The sequence below is a fragment of the Zonotrichia albicollis genome, chromosome 22 (genome assembly GCF_047830755.1).
Source record: "Zonotrichia albicollis isolate bZonAlb1 chromosome 22, bZonAlb1.hap1, whole genome shotgun sequence".
Classification (NCBI taxonomy): Eukaryota; Metazoa; Chordata; class Aves; order Passeriformes; family Passerellidae; genus Zonotrichia; species Zonotrichia albicollis.
In genome coordinates, this window is record NC_133840.1 from 11484003 (window position 1) to 11500273 (window position 16271).

Here is a 16271-nt window from a genome sequence, read left to right on the forward strand (position 1 = left end):
GCAATAGGATGCACCTGGGATTGGTTCATGTTCCATGTGTACAATTAAGGGCCAATCACAGGGCAAGCTCTCTGGAACACAGGGACAGAGAACTCTCTTGTTTTGAGATTCCTTCTATTCTATTCTTAGCTTGGCAGTCTCTGCAAGCTCTCCATTCTTTTTGGTATAGTTATAATGTATTATATATCTTATATCAATAAATCAAGCCTTCTGATCAAGAAACAAGATTCTCGTCCTTCTCTCACCCAGTGACCTCGTAAGGTCACTGTAATAGGGCCGGGCCTGCTCGGCCAAGATTTTATCACCATGGAGTTTGCCCACAGCCACCGGGCAGTGGGAAGGAGAAGACACCCCCCCCTCCCCTCCCCTATCGTGATGCTGCTGAGTTCTGGCCTGGCTGATTAGACCCCAGCCTGGCTGATTAGATCCTAGCCTGGCTGATTAGATCCCGGCCTGGATGATTAGATCCTAGCCTCGCTGATTAGATTCCAGCAGGGCGGATTAGATCCCTGCCTGGCAGATTAGATCCTAGCCTGGCGGATTAGGTCCCAGCCTGGCGGATTAGATCCTAGCCTGGCAGATTAGGTCCCAGCCTGGCGGATTAGATCCCAGCCTGGCTGATTAGATCCTGGCCTGGATGATTAGATCCCAGCCTGGATGATTAGATCTCAGCCTGGCTGATTAGATCCCGGCCTGGTTGATTAGATCCCAGCCTGGCTGGTTATATCCCGGCCCGGCTGATTAGATCCTGGCCTGGCTGATTAGATCCCGGTCTGGCTGATTAGATCCCAACCTGGCTGATTAGATCCTGGCCTGGCTGACTAGATCCCAGCCCGGCTGATTAGATCCCAGCCTGGCTGATTAGATCCTGGCCCGGCTGATTAGATCCCAGCCCGGCTGATTAGATCCCAGCCTGGCTGACTAGATCCCGGCCTGGCGGATTAGATCCCGGCCTGGCTGATTAGATCCCGGCCTGGCTGATTAGATCCTAGCCTTCCATCCCCCCCAGCCGCAGTTCCCGCCATCTGTAGCACCCCGGCCAGGGTCAGGTGACAATCTGCAGGCCCTCAGCAAGATGTTAATTTTTAGTACTTCAATCCTCCCTTGTGTGAGAGAAAATAACAAAATGCAGGCAATATAAAGGAGCATTATGAAGACATTGAGGTCAGTGAAGAAGTTAAGTTCCAGATGGGAGGGATGAGGAGATGTTTTAATCTTAGGGCTGAAATTCCCTTGTAAAGCTATGGAGAAAAGACTCTGTTTCCCTGTGCACATGAAATCATGGGGATATGAAGAATTCAGATTGATATTGAGCAAAGGCCTCTATGCCAAAGTAAGCGGATGATAAAGCAGTTGTAATCTATGAGAAGTTTGAACAGAAAGAGAGAGAGACAAGAGTGAAGACCCTGTGCCCCCAGGGAAAGAAGAAGACCTGTGTTCTCAAAGATGAAGATGATTTTAGAGATAGATAATGAGAAACTTTGCCTTTGAACAGCTCATCTTTAAAACCATTAAGTTGACATGGCCCATAAACACAGCTGTGGGAAAAGCTTGTGGAAAATGGGAGGGATTTCATGATTGCAGATTTCCCCCAGTGGCTGCTATTGATGGAAATTAAAAGTCATGAGACAACTGTTTTCTTGTGGAGAAACCTCCATAACATTAACAAGAGGGACTTCTCTCCCTAAGTGAACTGAAAAAAGACTTTTTTAGAGGTGGTAAACTAACTGAAATTTTAGGTATTGTTTCTTTACATTGTCAGTGGGAAAGAAAAAGTTGTGAGGGGAGGAGAAGTGTCCTGAAGGTTTTTTCTGATTCTTATTACTCTTCCTTTTAGTTACTGTTAATAAACTTTTCTTTATACCCTTTAAAAGTTTTGTGCCTGCTTTGCCTTTCTCCTAATCCTACCTCACAGCAGGAAGTGAGTGTATGGTGATTGGCCAGCACTGAACCTACCACATGCATTGGTGCATTGGCTGGGAAATCTTAAAACTGGCGAAATCTCAAATTGGAGAACCAAAGCCACTACACTCCTCCTGGTGTGGTGTCCGTGCTGCTGCTGAAGAATTGCTTCAGATTGTCCAGGAACCAGAGCCTCTCCTAGGCCACCCATCACTTCTTGTCACTGCAGGACCACAGGGCTGGACCACAGCACTGTTGAATTCCTTCTGAGGAAAGTTTAGAGAGGACCTGCAGGCTTTTCTCTGTGGTGTGGGATGCTGGAAAGGGCAGTAATTGTTGCTATTATGGCTGTCTGTGACCTGCCAAGCCGGTAGCCAGACAAATTATTAGGATGGGGTAGGAAGAAAAGTCACCTGGGACATGTGACAAGGAGCCTTGACCTCAAAATATTTCCAAGCTATTGGCACAGGGAAGAGGATGCTCTCGTTGAGTGTTGCAGCATTGGAAAGCAAATGCTGTTCTGCTGAGCTGATGAGTTCTGGCATCTGTGTTGTGGGGCTGCACTCACCATGTGTGCATATGAAAAACTCACTGGCCTGGCAGTAAAAAATACAAGTGCCTATTTGGAAGATGTCTGCAGGATGATGGGAGCACATCTGTATCATCTTGGTTTTTCCATCCTTGAGTTTGGAATAACAAGGATTCATCTGGAGAACGTGATTTTACTGCTAACAGTGGCAAACTCAAATGTCCTTGTGTTTCATGTGTCTTTGCAGTGACCTTGTGCTTTCTGTGGCAAGGGTTGACATCACAAACATGGTCAGATGCAGGTAGGGAACAATGATGTGCAGATGTTGACACCACCAGGAAGATAAGTTACAAAGCTCATCACAATGTTTAAATATGGACGTAAGAGAGAAAAAAGGATAAAGTTAGAGAACTCTGCTAACGTTTTTAACTCCTATTAAAACCCTCCTTGAACTACTCTTGTCACACTCAATCTGGTGTTGACTCTGTCTTTCTAAAGCCATATTCAGACCTGCCTCTGCTCAAGCCTGTTCATCATGATGTCTCTGTCCACACACTGACAGCTTCTTGAGCCCTTTTTCTCCAAGGACTTGCAGGATTGGTGAATGGCTCCAACCAGTGCTTGGGACAGATAGAGGTTTGGTACAGCAATGTGTGGGGGGTGGTGTCTGATGACTCCTGAGACACAACAGATGTCTCTGTCGTGTGTAGGCAGTGTAGGCTCAGGGAATGCAGTAGCAGCCCTGAGCAGCATTTATTCTGGGAGAGGATCTGGGATAGACTATCTGTCTGGACAATATTACCTGCAACGGGATGGAGAGGCTCCTCAGTGAGTGCTCATCGCAGGTGGGGAGAGCACAACTGGGGGCACGACAAGGAGGTGGGCATTAATTCCAGAAGGGAATCAATGTGTTCACGTGACAATGGGATTTGCCTCATCTGTACTCTTTGGGCAGATAGGGCTGGTAATGTCAGGTCTGTGCCTTGGGCTTGTTCAATTCTCCTCTGTCCTGCCTCAGGCTGGCCCATGGACTGCAGCAAGGTCCCTGCTAGCAGCCCCAGTGGCATCTACATCATCCAACCCACAGGACAGCAAACCATCATGGTGTACTGTCAGATGAACAGGGAGGATGGGAGCTGGACTGTCATCCAGAGGAACTGGCAGCTCAGTGATCTCCTGGGACGAGTCCTGGAGCACCTACGAGCATGGCTTTGGGAATGTGCACTGGGTTCTGGCTGGGCACTGAGTACATCCACCAGGTCACCAGGCAGAAGGTCTACCAGGTCAGGTTTGTCATCTGGGATGCTTCAAATAACATGAAGTTTGCAGACTACAAACTGTTCAGCCTGGATGATGAGTTCTAGAGCTACCAGCTGAGGCTGGGAGTGCACTCACGAAAGGCTTATTTTGGAGTAATTGAAGGCCCTACAATGACCAGAAGAAATGGCCGTGGTATATGTTAAGGGACATCAAAAAAGAGGTGACTTTGGAGGCACAGGGAAACTAAAAAATTTAGTGGATTTCGAAGATAGGGATGTGGCCTAATCGGAGTAATGATGGTGTTAACCTCCATGGGGGAAATGCAGTAAGTCCCGATGTTTAGCGAGAAAAAGAGAGAAAACTCGTCCAAATGGGAGCAAGGAAAGATAATGAAGGGAAGTGGAAGTTACTGGATGTGAAACAGTTGTTAAGTAAACCACTTGGCAGGAAAATGCTAGAAGGCATGCATAACAGAATACATTGGGGTACACAAAGCACTGAGTGATCAGTTCCTAAGGGACTGGAGTTCTTGGAAAAGCTAAGCAGGTAACTGAACAGTGTGTGATATGTCAACAGGTAAATAGGACAGTAATGAGACAAGACACCAAGAGGAGGGCAGGAGCTAGCCTTATGACCTTTTCAGAACATCCAGGTAGATTTTACTGAGCTTCCCCAGGTACAATGGTGGAAATTTTTGCTAGTGATAGTAGATTACTTAATCCATTGGGTAGAGGCAGTGCTCACTGTTAAAGCCAATGCCAGTATTTTAAGCAAAACCCTTCTGGAATTAATTATTCCCCAATATGGGGTGGTGAATAGGATTGATTCAGACTGAGTAACTCATTACACATGTAGAATATTACACCCAGGGCTTGAACAACAGCAGGTTGTTCAAGCCCTGGGTGTAAAATGGGCACTATACACTCCATGGCATCTACAAAGTTCTGGTAGTGTTGAAAGGATGAATCAAAATCTTAAAATAACTCTGATTAAGCTGATTGAAACCCAGATGTCATGGATAAAATGCCTCCCTTTAGCCCTGTTAAGAATTAGAACCCAGCCTCAGTCAGATTTAGGAGTCTCACCCTATAAAATGAACTTTGGACCACCTTTTTTGACTTCGCCACAGAGAGTTGCCAGCTATGAGGAGGGGGAAGCCAGTGCCAGAAAACATGTCTATAGCAGAGACCTTGAAAGAGGTAAGGCATGAAGGGATAATCCCTCAAACTATGACCCCGAATTTCAGAATTATAATGTTAACCTTGGAGGTTGGATAATGATGAAGTCATGGAAAGACCAGTTTCAAACCCTTCAGTGGGAAGGTTCCTTTCAGGTGCTGCTCACCACTGAGTCGGCTGTGCAAACTGCAGAGCGGGTATGGACTCATGCCAACAGAATTAAGGGCCTGGTAGAAGAACCAAAGGAATGGATCGTAACATCCAGACCGGGTGAGACAAGATTGACTTTTAAGCAGAGACTGAGAGATAACCAGAAAAGCCCCAGGACATCCAAAAAGTAGGGTCTATCTTCTACCAGCCAGCTTGGGGACTGCTTAAGTAACACTTTGAGTGGGAGATATGAATTGTATTGGTTATTGACGTAATTGTCCTATTTAGTGGATAGGGATTGTGGGTGTCTGTTGAGGGGAAGTACATGGGAAACAGTGAGAAGTGCTGGGTTGATTTGCTTGGGAATTGACAAGTGGAATACGACGGGAACTAGAGGGCAAGACTCGGTGGCCCCTGTGTTTGCCCATGAGAAGATTATATAACCCTGCTGCATGCAGCAACCCCATAGGCATAGTAGGTGGGGGTAGAAGCCATACCAGACCCCTATCATTCCCTTTTTGTCTATTTCACCTTAGTTGTCTTTTCCCTCCTGCAATCCAAACAAATTCTTGAGCAATCATTTTATGTGGATACTCTTTTCACTACTCACACTATTGTCAACCCTCACTGTTATGACCCTTCCAAACTATGCTGAAGAAGAAAAACAAACTAAAATACCCCCACAAAGAAGGCAAAGTGATCTATGAAAAGCATGAGTGGAAAATGGAAATTAATTGCTCGAGCCAAATGACTTATAAAAAGGAAAAGGGGGAGATTGTTATAGATGGGTAATATGATGATTGGCTCTCGCAATAAAGTGATGAATATTGTGTGTATGTTAAGAGAAATTTTGTTGATGTATGGTTATGTTGTTGAAGTTTGTTGTTTGGACACCCTCTGTTCTCCCCTTTCCCCCCTCTGTATCGTCAGGACTGTCAGGGACATGTGGAGGGAGGGTGTGTACATGTGCCCCTTGCGTGGGGCAGTTGGGAATGGGGAAAACTTGTTGCTGGGGGGGCTTAGCACAACATCTCACCTCCAAGCCAGTTGCAGGAAGGTTTCCACCAAGGGATGGCAAAGAAGAGTTGCCTGGCAGACTTTGGGAGGGGCTAGAGTTGGCTGATGCAACACCAGGGGCATAAAAAGTGGAGCAGCCATTTTGTGGATGAGCCTCTGACAGTCGGCCACACTCCCAGCACTGTCCGTTTTCCTTATTCAGTCATTTCTTGTGTTTGTTGCAGTTTAATAAACTTTTCAAATTTTAAAGGGTGCAGTCATTTCTCACATGCTTATCAGGGTGGGGAAAAGTACTGGGGCTAGCTAGGAACTATATAACTATACAGCAATAGACCTAGAATATATGTGTAAAGAATATAGAGAATATATAAAAGCAAAAATAATTCTGGCAACAGCAACATGCATCCGGAAGTTTAGGATCGAAAGGAATGAGGGACTTGTCTTTACAAACAAACTGTGGATCTGCTGGTAAATAAAGCTGGATACTGAGTGATAAAAGAAACAATGGGAAGAATTCCACAGATTCATAAATGGAATGAGAGATTTGTCTTTACAAATAAATTGGAGGTCTTTTGATAAATAAAATTCAATATTGGGAGTTGAAAGAAACAATGAGAAGAACCATAAATTCCATAAGGAATTCCACTAATTGACACAAGGAAAAGAAAAAGGTGTGGGGAGGTTATACATTAGAAAGGGGCCTTAGGTATTAGGTGTTTTGGGGAGTCTGTACCTCTCAAGTACCTCAGCCAATGGGGAAAGAGAGAGGGACATGTGGTTGGGAAATTAGTATAAAAAGGTGGCTGTGTCGTCCAAAAATTGGAGAGACCCCAGGGGAATGCCCCATGGCCTCTCCCTTTATTCAAGTAAAGTAATGCGACTCCCCTGTCTACTTTTTGGACATAAATCTCTGGTGTTTGTGGGTTAATTTTCCTGGCAGGATCAAAGGAGGCTGTGTCCTCCAAAACCTCGAGAGAAAAAAGCCCCATGGGAGTGTGACCCAGTGGACTTTCTCCCTTTATTGGAATAAAGTTGCAGGACTCCTCTGTCTCCTTTATGGACTCCGGCTTTTCATATCATGGTTTTCCATACAGCACTGAGCAGGATGAGACAGAATGAGAGTTCTTGCACCTGTTGTACCACCAGCCCCTGTACCTGCACCCTAACCTGGCTGTGCCCCAGTGCCCAGTTCACCACCCAAGGAACTGGTCACACAAACTGGGCCCACGCATCCAGTGCTTGGGTGGCACCAGCAGATTCTCCCCCCTGATCTGCCATCTGACCTCCAGCTCTTGCTGTGGTCCTGGTAGAACTGTTTGTACCCCTGTGTGTCACCAGCACTGGGTGTTCATCTGGCTCCAGTACACTCTCTGTTCTGGATGATGGTTCCCTGGGCAGCAGGTCCCACAGTGAGGGCAGGGGAGGAGCAGGGGACAACTGCAAGTCTCCATCTGGGGGAGGCTCAGTCCCTTCTTCTCCCTCGTTCCATAATTCAGCTTCCCTTGTGGCCTCCAGATACCCTGGCTGGGCTCATACTTCCAAGGCCATCCATGCCCTGACACTGTTACTTCAAAGGTCCACAGTGCTGGAGGGGCACACCATGGGGTCCCAGCTGCAAGGACCTCCGTTATAGCTGTAGGGTGAGGATGTCACTGAGGGGTAACAGCAACCAGGGCTTCCCCAGTGCCCACAGGTTGGGATGTCAGGCACAGCTTGGCACTTTGGCTTTGGGGCTGCACTTGGTGCCCAGGTGGGTGCAGAGAGCCAGCCCTGCTCCTGTGTGGCATGGGGAATGCTGCTGGAAGGAGACCTTTCTCATCTATTTTGACATTGTACTGCCAGAAATATGTCTAAGACAAATGCTACAGTCCCTGCTTTTATATGGCACTGGAAGCAAGGGTCAGAGCTACAGATGAGGCCCTTTTGCTGCTCAGTGTGTGTGGAATCCCATGTAAAATGTCAGAGCACAGTACCCCCTCAAGTAATGCACCAGGTGAAGGTGGACAGACCTGGTGGATGTCTAACAGAAATTTCTGGCATGACCAGGTGAAAGACTGTCCCTACAGGGCTTGGCCTCAAACCCTGCAAGTATTAACAACCCTCAGAAAAATCCTTATCAGTAGCTTTTGTCGATTTTGTGGAATTCAGTGTGAACACCAGCAGCTGAGAACTCTTATCACTGAAGCATGACAGCTGGCACGTGAGAAGAGGAGCCTGTGGAAGGAGATAAGCAAACCATAATTTCTAGGAACAGGTTATTGGAATAAGATCCCAATATTACCAGGTGGAACGTGCCTGGGCTTGTCTGACCCTTGCTGCTGGGCCAAAGGTGGCAGCTGTGGTGTTTCACCTCAGAGACACTTTTGGCTGGCTGGATGTTGCAGCTGGGTGCTGAAACAAGTCCGGTCAAGGTTAGAAACTCAGTTTACCTCTGGTGGAAAGGCTTCAGGCTAGGGTGAAGAGGAAAAGGAGACGGATTCTGCAGAGGGTTTAATCCAGAGTTTTATTCCATGGTCACAGACATCTGAATCTTGGTAACAGCTCCAACAGAATACTGACCGCATGGTCCAGGCTCAATTTAAGCCCAGTGACAGAGGGAGGGGAAGGAACAGGCCAGCACCAACCAGGTGGGAGGAGGAGGGTCTCAGCGGATAAATGACACTTGGCTATGCCAATGACCCCCAGGCCTGAGGGGCATCTTTCAAACTTGACCAACCACACGATGGCCTTGCTGGAATGTTAAGGATTGACTGACAACCCAGCAAGGGGGCGAGGGTGGGGGGGAAGGGAGAGGTATTGCCACACCTGGGAAGGGACTGGGAAATCTAAAACAGGAAATGAGCTCACACGGCAACAACAGGTGAGTTCTGCTGTTTGGATTGACTACTTCACCTTGCTGACAAACAGAACTGGACTGCAAGCAGAGATGCCTTGTGCCTTCCATCAGCAAAGGCTGGGGCCAAGGTCAACATTCATTCCTAGGGATGGTCCCTGACTCCTGGATGCTTTGAGGCAGCTCTGAACAAAAACTTTGTAGTCATACAGTGCCGCTTTCCCTACACTCCCTGCCCATATCCCATATGTCCTGAGGGGGAGAAACAAGCTCAAGAGGGCTCTGCTGACCTGCTCTCCCTCACTGTGTGTGGGTGGGCATCACCCCAGCTGGGGTGCCTTATCATGGAGAACATCTCCATTCTCTTGTGGCCAGTGCATCAGGCAGCAGCTGCAACTGTTGGGTCACATCTGTGTAGGGTATTTTGGTAAATCCTCAGCATCAGACTGGAATCTCATCTTTCTTCCCCCCTGCTTTCAGTCCCCATTTTCATCCATTGCTTGGGCAGCACCAGCAGGTCCTCTGCACTGACCTGCTGGCTGACCCTAGGGACCATGGTCCTGCTAGGTGTTATCACAAGCTTTTCTTGGTTTTGTGGAATCCTGTGTGAACCCCAGCAGCTGGGAACCCTTACCACGTACACACAACAGATGAGCAGAGGTACCTGTAGAGGACAAATAGACCATAAATTTCCAGGAATAGATGAATACTGCTATTTGTTCAGCTGCTTCACCTCACTGATGAGCCCTCTAAAACATAGGAGTTGGCCATGCTGCCACCAGACCAGACCTACTCAGCTCCCCACTGCACAGGGTCCCAACAGAGACAGCATGGATGAGTGTGGCATGGCATGGCATGGCACGGCATGGCACAACATGAATTCTGTGTGCAGCTGGGCATCCCAGCCTGTCTTTCCAAACTCCTAGGTCCCTGTGCTTTGTTTATCCCTCCTCCAGGAGCTCCTGAGTATCTTTAGGTACCAGCAATGCCCACAACCCAACATGTCAGTTCTGCTCCAGAGGATTCACATTCCCAAATTCACTGTGTATCTTCTTTCTCCAGCTGTTCATCACTACAGTCCTCTGTTCTTCACCTCCATGCTGGCCCTGCTATCCCCACTTCTTGCTCTGCACATCGAAAACCTGGAGAGATGAAAGTAAATTTAGATGAAATTGTTAATATCCATTCTGATGGGCCTCTTCCTGGTATGTGTTCTCTGTCTTATATCCCTGAACTCTGTTTATTGAAATATCAGGAGCCCTCTCCTCTGTATAGAAAGGGAGATGTGTGGAAAATAGTCTTGTAGAAATAAAAGAATCCTGATCAAATCTTCCTCTAATTTAATATCTTAAACAAACTTCACCAGATTTGGTAATTCAGCCTTCTTTGTTACTGACAAGGTGGTATGTGGCAGCTTTTTCTAGACAGATTGTTTCTCTTCCTTTATTCTCTTCCCATATATATTTGTATAGTCATCCACAGCCCTGAAACTTCAGAGAGACTTTGTATAAGCGAGTAACCAAAATGCTTTCTGAAGCTTGCATGTGGCAAAACAATTCCAAAACTTCATCACACCACTGATGGAGGTCACAATTCTAGAGGCTGTCAGGGAAACAGTCTTACTGAGATGGGTGCTGGGATATCTCTGAAACAGAGCATTGTTCTCTCATAGCTGTGAGCTCCCTCACACTCTGAAGGTTTCTGGAGCTCTTTATGAATTGAACGAGCACATGAATCCTTCATCACTGAAAAGCAGGTTCACAGCAACACCTTCCATTTGTTGATCTTGGTCTGAGAGCACCCATGGTCTGATTTCCCTCTCAATCCTTCTCTCTCTGTACATATTTCTACTCATCACTACTACCCTGAGTAACTTGTTCAAGTGGAAAGTGTCCCTCCTTATAGCAGGGTGGTCGGGCTAGGTAGTCTTTTAAAGGTCCCTTCCAACCTAAACCATTCATGATTCTGTGGTTCTACTCAGATACACTGTCTGCTCCTTGCTGAGAGGAGCAAATAGGCAGCCGTTAATGGATGCAGCATTCCCATTCCTAGTCTCTGATGCCTTTGAAGTTTTTCCAACTAAAAACTACCACACAGGAAGAAAAATGAGCCCAAGTGGCATCATTGAAATGCCCTATAAAAAACTCAGTGCTGGAAATAATATCCTGTGGGGGGTGGACTTACTTCTGTGCTGTGGCACAGGGCTGCTCTTCTCACTCCTTGTTTTCCTGATGCAGATGAAGCTGGAGGGATCATCCAGCAGAACCAGGCAGCTGACCCTCAGCAGGCACAGGGCCACAGCAATAAGGACCCGCATTCCTCAGGGAACAGGGAGGGGTGTAGGGAATGAAGGCACAATTGTGGTGAGTTGGCAATCAGCCTGGGGATCAGCCAGCCCAGCGCTTCAGCAGAACTCCAAGTACTCCTCCAAACTTGAAAGCCACTGAAGGAGAGTGGGGTCAGGTTGGAAATGGGGAAGAAATGTCAGACAATGAGGGTGGTGAGGACCTGGCACAGGTTGCCCAAAGATGCTGTGACTGCTCCATCCCTGGAAGTGTCCAAGTTCAGGTTGCATGGGACTTCGAGCAACCTGGTTTAGTGGAAGGTGTCCCTGGCCATGGCAAGGGGATGGAACAAGATGCGCTTTAAGGTCACTTCCAAGCCAACCCATTCTGGGATTCTGTGATCTCAGAGGCCCTCTACTGCCATTACTTTGCTATCATTACTCTGCTGCCAAAGGCCCACAGAGGATGTCCCTTCTCAGTCCCAGGATGTCCCTGGGACAGCCATCCACAGGGTCCAATGCTAAGGGAATGAGGTTTCCTTCTTCTCAACCCTAGGGATGCAGTGGATGCTAGGGACAGCACACTGGGATGTTGTGGCTTGGTCCTCCAATGTTCTCTCATGCCCCAGGTTGGCCCAAGGACTGCAGCAAGGTCCCTGCTAGCAGCCCCAGTGGCATCTACATCATCCAACCCACAGGACAGCAAACCATCATGGTGTACTGTGAGATGAACAGGGAGGATGGAAGCTGGACTGTCATCCAGAGGAATCACAGAGATACTCCAGTCAGCTGGGATGAGTCCTGAAGCACCTACAAGCATGGCTTTGGGAATATACACACCGAGTTCTGGCTGGTCACTGAGTACATCCACCAGATCACCAGGCAGAATGTTTACCAGGTCAGGTTTGTCATCTGGGATGCTTCAAATAACATGAAGTTTGCAGACTACAAACTGTTCAGCCTGGATGATGAGTTCTAGAGCTACCAGCTGAGGCTGGGAGTGCACTTGGGGAGTGAAGGATGTCATGGCCTCCAAGGGCATGACCACCATGCATGACAACGTGAAGTTCTCTGCTAGAGATCGGGATCAGGCACGTCTAATGGGAGCTGTGCCGCCAGCTCTGGGGGTGGTGGTGGAACTCGGCATGTCACTCTGTGCATCTGAACTTCAAAGGGGTCATGACATGGAACAACCTGTGTCTGGGGAACTGCAAAGCCTTGGCCATCCTCATTAAACCCACCACCTACTGCTAGTTGCATTTTCATTTCCTTTCTGCCCAACCTGGGGCTAATTCTGGCTCTCCAAAGAATTGGAACAAAGCAAAACCAAACTGGGTGTGCCACAGGGTCTGTGCAGAGGTTGGTCAAATGTAGCTACTGAATAAAATAAGACATTTTCAAATTTTTCTTCCTCCTGTAGATTTTCTCTGCTTCTCAGCTGTGCCTGTGTTGTCTAGTTCAGAGTCAGACCATTAATTACATTAATAATAGAAACAGTCTCTTGGAAACTAAGAAGTTTCCAGATCGGTAGTGCACTTTATACAACATGTGAAATGCTCAACTCAGTAGACTTCTGTGGCTTTTTCAGTTAATTTACATCTTTAGTTTCAGGAAAACTACCTAATTTCTACTGAAGATCTTGCTCAAGATACTAAAGTGCACAGACAAATTCCCACTCCAAACCTCCTTCATGTAAGGCTTAATAGATGTTAATTAGTCAAATAAATTTGTATTCAAAGAACTGTCTGAATTGTGAAAGTTTTTTTTAGACCTTTGAAGTTCTCAAAGAGGTTAATGCATTAGAGGGTTTCTACTGCTGTAGTTCAGGTTTTCCCTGAGCCATGATGACTTCCAGAGTCAGTGCTGGTAGAACAGTTGGGCTTGATGTAGAGGGCTTTTCCGACCCCCATGATTCTATGATACATCCTCATCTTTGAGGGCAGAACCCTTCAGCAGATGCCACCCTTTCCAGCTTCCGGCCTCCATGGTATTTATGTACTAAAGTTGCCTCCAGTGGGCATGTGAGTCCTGGAGTGCCTTTGGCTCAGGGAGATGAGAGCTGTTTCCTAATCAATATAGAGACATGAGCTAGAAAATAAAAGTAATCAATAACAAATCTTCTATTACTTTGTCATGCTTGTGTGTGATTTTTTATGCTGTCATTTTACTGCATGTCTGCCTTGAAATGTGGGATTTCTCTCCCTGTCTCCTACTGCCTCCTGCTCCTCTGCAGTGAGTCATGAGGTGTGTGACAGGTGGGAGTAGGCATCTGCCAGCTCAGAAAGGAGACTAAACCCAGTGTAGGAGACAATAACTTACATGAAACATTCTTGGCTGTCAAACTTCGGAATTTCTTGTTGCATTTAGAAATCTTTTTGGTTTTTTTCTTGGCTAACTCTCTTGCCTTGAGATACACATTGAGATGTATGATTAAAGGAACTCTCTGCTAATGCCTTTCCCTCCCAGGTTGGACACTCACTATACATGCAGGTAGGGTGAGAGGCAGCTCAGGGGCAGTGTCCCCACCTGTGTTGGGCTCCCAGCATCATATTCCCTTCCATGACAGGAAAGACAATTCCATTGGATATTCCATCCTCATGGTGAGTCTCCTTAGCAAGATGCAGAAAAGTCTCTTTTGCACCATGTCCCCTCATTATCTTTAACCAGTGTGACATTTGTCTGGAAGACACTGTCCCCATCTGCCCTTGTGAGACCCAATCTGCAGGGCTGCCTCCACCTCTGGGGTCTTTAGCACAGGAAAGATGTGAAGCTGTTGAAGCCAGTCCAGAGGTGGCCACTGAGATGCTCCAAGGGCTGGAGCCCCTCTACTGTGGAGAGAGGCTGGGGATGCTGGAGGTGTTCAGCCTGGGAAAGAGAACTTAGAGCCCCTTCCAGTGCCTGAAGGGGCTCCAGGAGAGATGGAGAGGAACTTTGGACAAGACTCTGGAGTAACAGGACAAGGGGGAATGGCTTCCCACTGCCAGAGGGCAGGGTTAGATGAAATATTGAGAAGAAAGTCTTTCCTGTGAGCATGGTGAGGCCCTGGCACAGGTTGCCCAGAGAAGTTGCCCCTCCCTGGAAGTGTTCCAGGCCAGTTTGGACTGGGCTTGCAGCAACCTGGTCTAGTGGAAGCTGTTCCTGGCCATGGCAGTAAGGTTGGAATGAAATATGTTTAAGTCCCTTCCAACCCAAACCACTCCATGATTTTTTGAGGTGATACCTCACTTTTCCTAGAAGCTCCAAGGTTGCTGTGCATCCTCAGGCCTCTCTTGCTCTCTCCAGGGAGGTTCAGCTTGTCCCACAGTAACAGAGATGGGATGTAGTGAGCCAGCCCTCTCCAGCAGGCTCCACTTTCTGGGCAAACAACCTGGCATGCATCACCATCATGAAACCCAATTAAAATGCAATGTCAATGTGAAAAGAAGGGATTTGAGAAGAGTAATATCACCATTACATTTCTGTTGGTCCCCAGAGGGTGCTCTTGCCCAGGGTTTGCCAGGCAGCTTCCTGAGGGAAATCTGGCAGACAAGGAGATCCCAGAAATATTCTATGAGGAGTCTGGCTGCAGGTTGCAATTTTCTATGTTTTTTACTCTGTCCTGCCAGTACATGGAGTGTTAAGATCCTGTCAGCACTAGCTGTTCCCACAGGGAGAGAGGCCATACATGGAAAAAATCACCAAGAACCTCATTGCATAGATATCGAATCATGGACTCACAGAATGGTTTGGGATCTTAAAGCTCATCTGGTTCCATCTCTCTGCCATGGGCAGGAACACCTTCCAGTAGACCAGGGTGCTACAAGCTCTGAGTTCCCATCAGTCAGCTTTGCTTTGGGCACACAAAAAATTTTAATGGTTCCAGTCCTCCATCAGTTTACCCAATTCCTGATTGGACTTTTGGTTTCACAACATACTGAGATGAACATGCCAGACCTTCCTTTGCCTGGTGCCCCTAGAAACATAGAATCACAGAATATTCAGGGTTCAAAGGGACCTCTGGAGATCATCCACTCCAACCTCCAGCTCTGAAATGTGCTGAATAACCACCTCCAACCATTCCCTGTTCCTACTGCATCCATGTCTACACTGGCAGTGCCTGTCACCTCATTCACCTTTTTCCTAACAGTCCTGATCCCTTTTCTTGCAAGGATGCCATTCCCACTTCTGACCACCCATTTGCTTCATCTCTGTGACCTTTTCCAGTGTTTCTCCATCTTTTCTGAGCCAGGCACCAGAGCCACACACACTTGTGAGCTTGCTTTATACGGGAGCAAGCAATATTTTCCTTGCAATATCTGGAGCCTTTTTTTCTTTTTAATTACTCATGAACCTTCAGCTGATGTTTACAGGGAACTGCTTACAGTTACCTTTAGCTCTTGACTAGCATTAATCTAGAGTCCCCTAGTGTACAGTGAGGGATGTGCTTCACTTTACCCTTAACATTGACTCTCATTTCCAATGGCATCACACATTTTAGGACCCAAACAGTTTTTTACAAAATTCCTCAGCTCTGCAGCCTACCTGCCCCTGTGTAGGGCTCCTGCTCTGTTCCCTGGTTGACTAAGGATCTGTTACTCCCTCCTCCAGGCTGGATGCCCTTTGCCTATGAGATTTTCCTTCTCTGCAGCATGAGATCTGCTGGACCAGGAATGAGGGAGTAATGATGTTCATAAAAGCCTCACTGATGCACTTCTCTGTTTCCCTCAAACAGATGTTATCTCAGAGAACTGAAGTCTGTCTGGGACTGGTGAACAGATGGCAAATGGTTTTGGTCAAAATCCTGGGAAGTCTCTTTTGCACAGCATGAGTGGAATGTGTCCAGAAAGTATCTGTATCTTTGACATCTTTGTTTCTTTGTGCCTTGCCTAATTCTTCGTTTCCTAGGTCACTCACATGCCCGTTACTACTTTAAAATATATACAGACAGTAGTTTTAAAATTACTTCTCTCTTCAACATCTTGACAGGCAGCTTGGGACAGGCTGAGGTGGTTGTAATGGATCACAGAGGAGAAAACAAAGCCGCAGACCCACAGAAATATGCCTAGAAAATGAAGACGTGGTTCTTAAGTGAAGAAATGGTGTGAAAGGGAGGTTTGCACCAACCGGTGTAGAAGCTGT

At 47.1% G+C, this 16271-nt stretch overlaps 1 pseudogene; it reads left to right on the forward strand.

The window, feature by feature from the left end:
• The first annotated feature begins 11074 nt into the window (after positions 1-11074).
• On the forward strand, positions 11075-12791 carry LOC106629787 (fibrinogen-like protein 1-like protein; annotated as a pseudogene).
• Positions 12792-16271: the final 3480 nt, after the last annotated feature.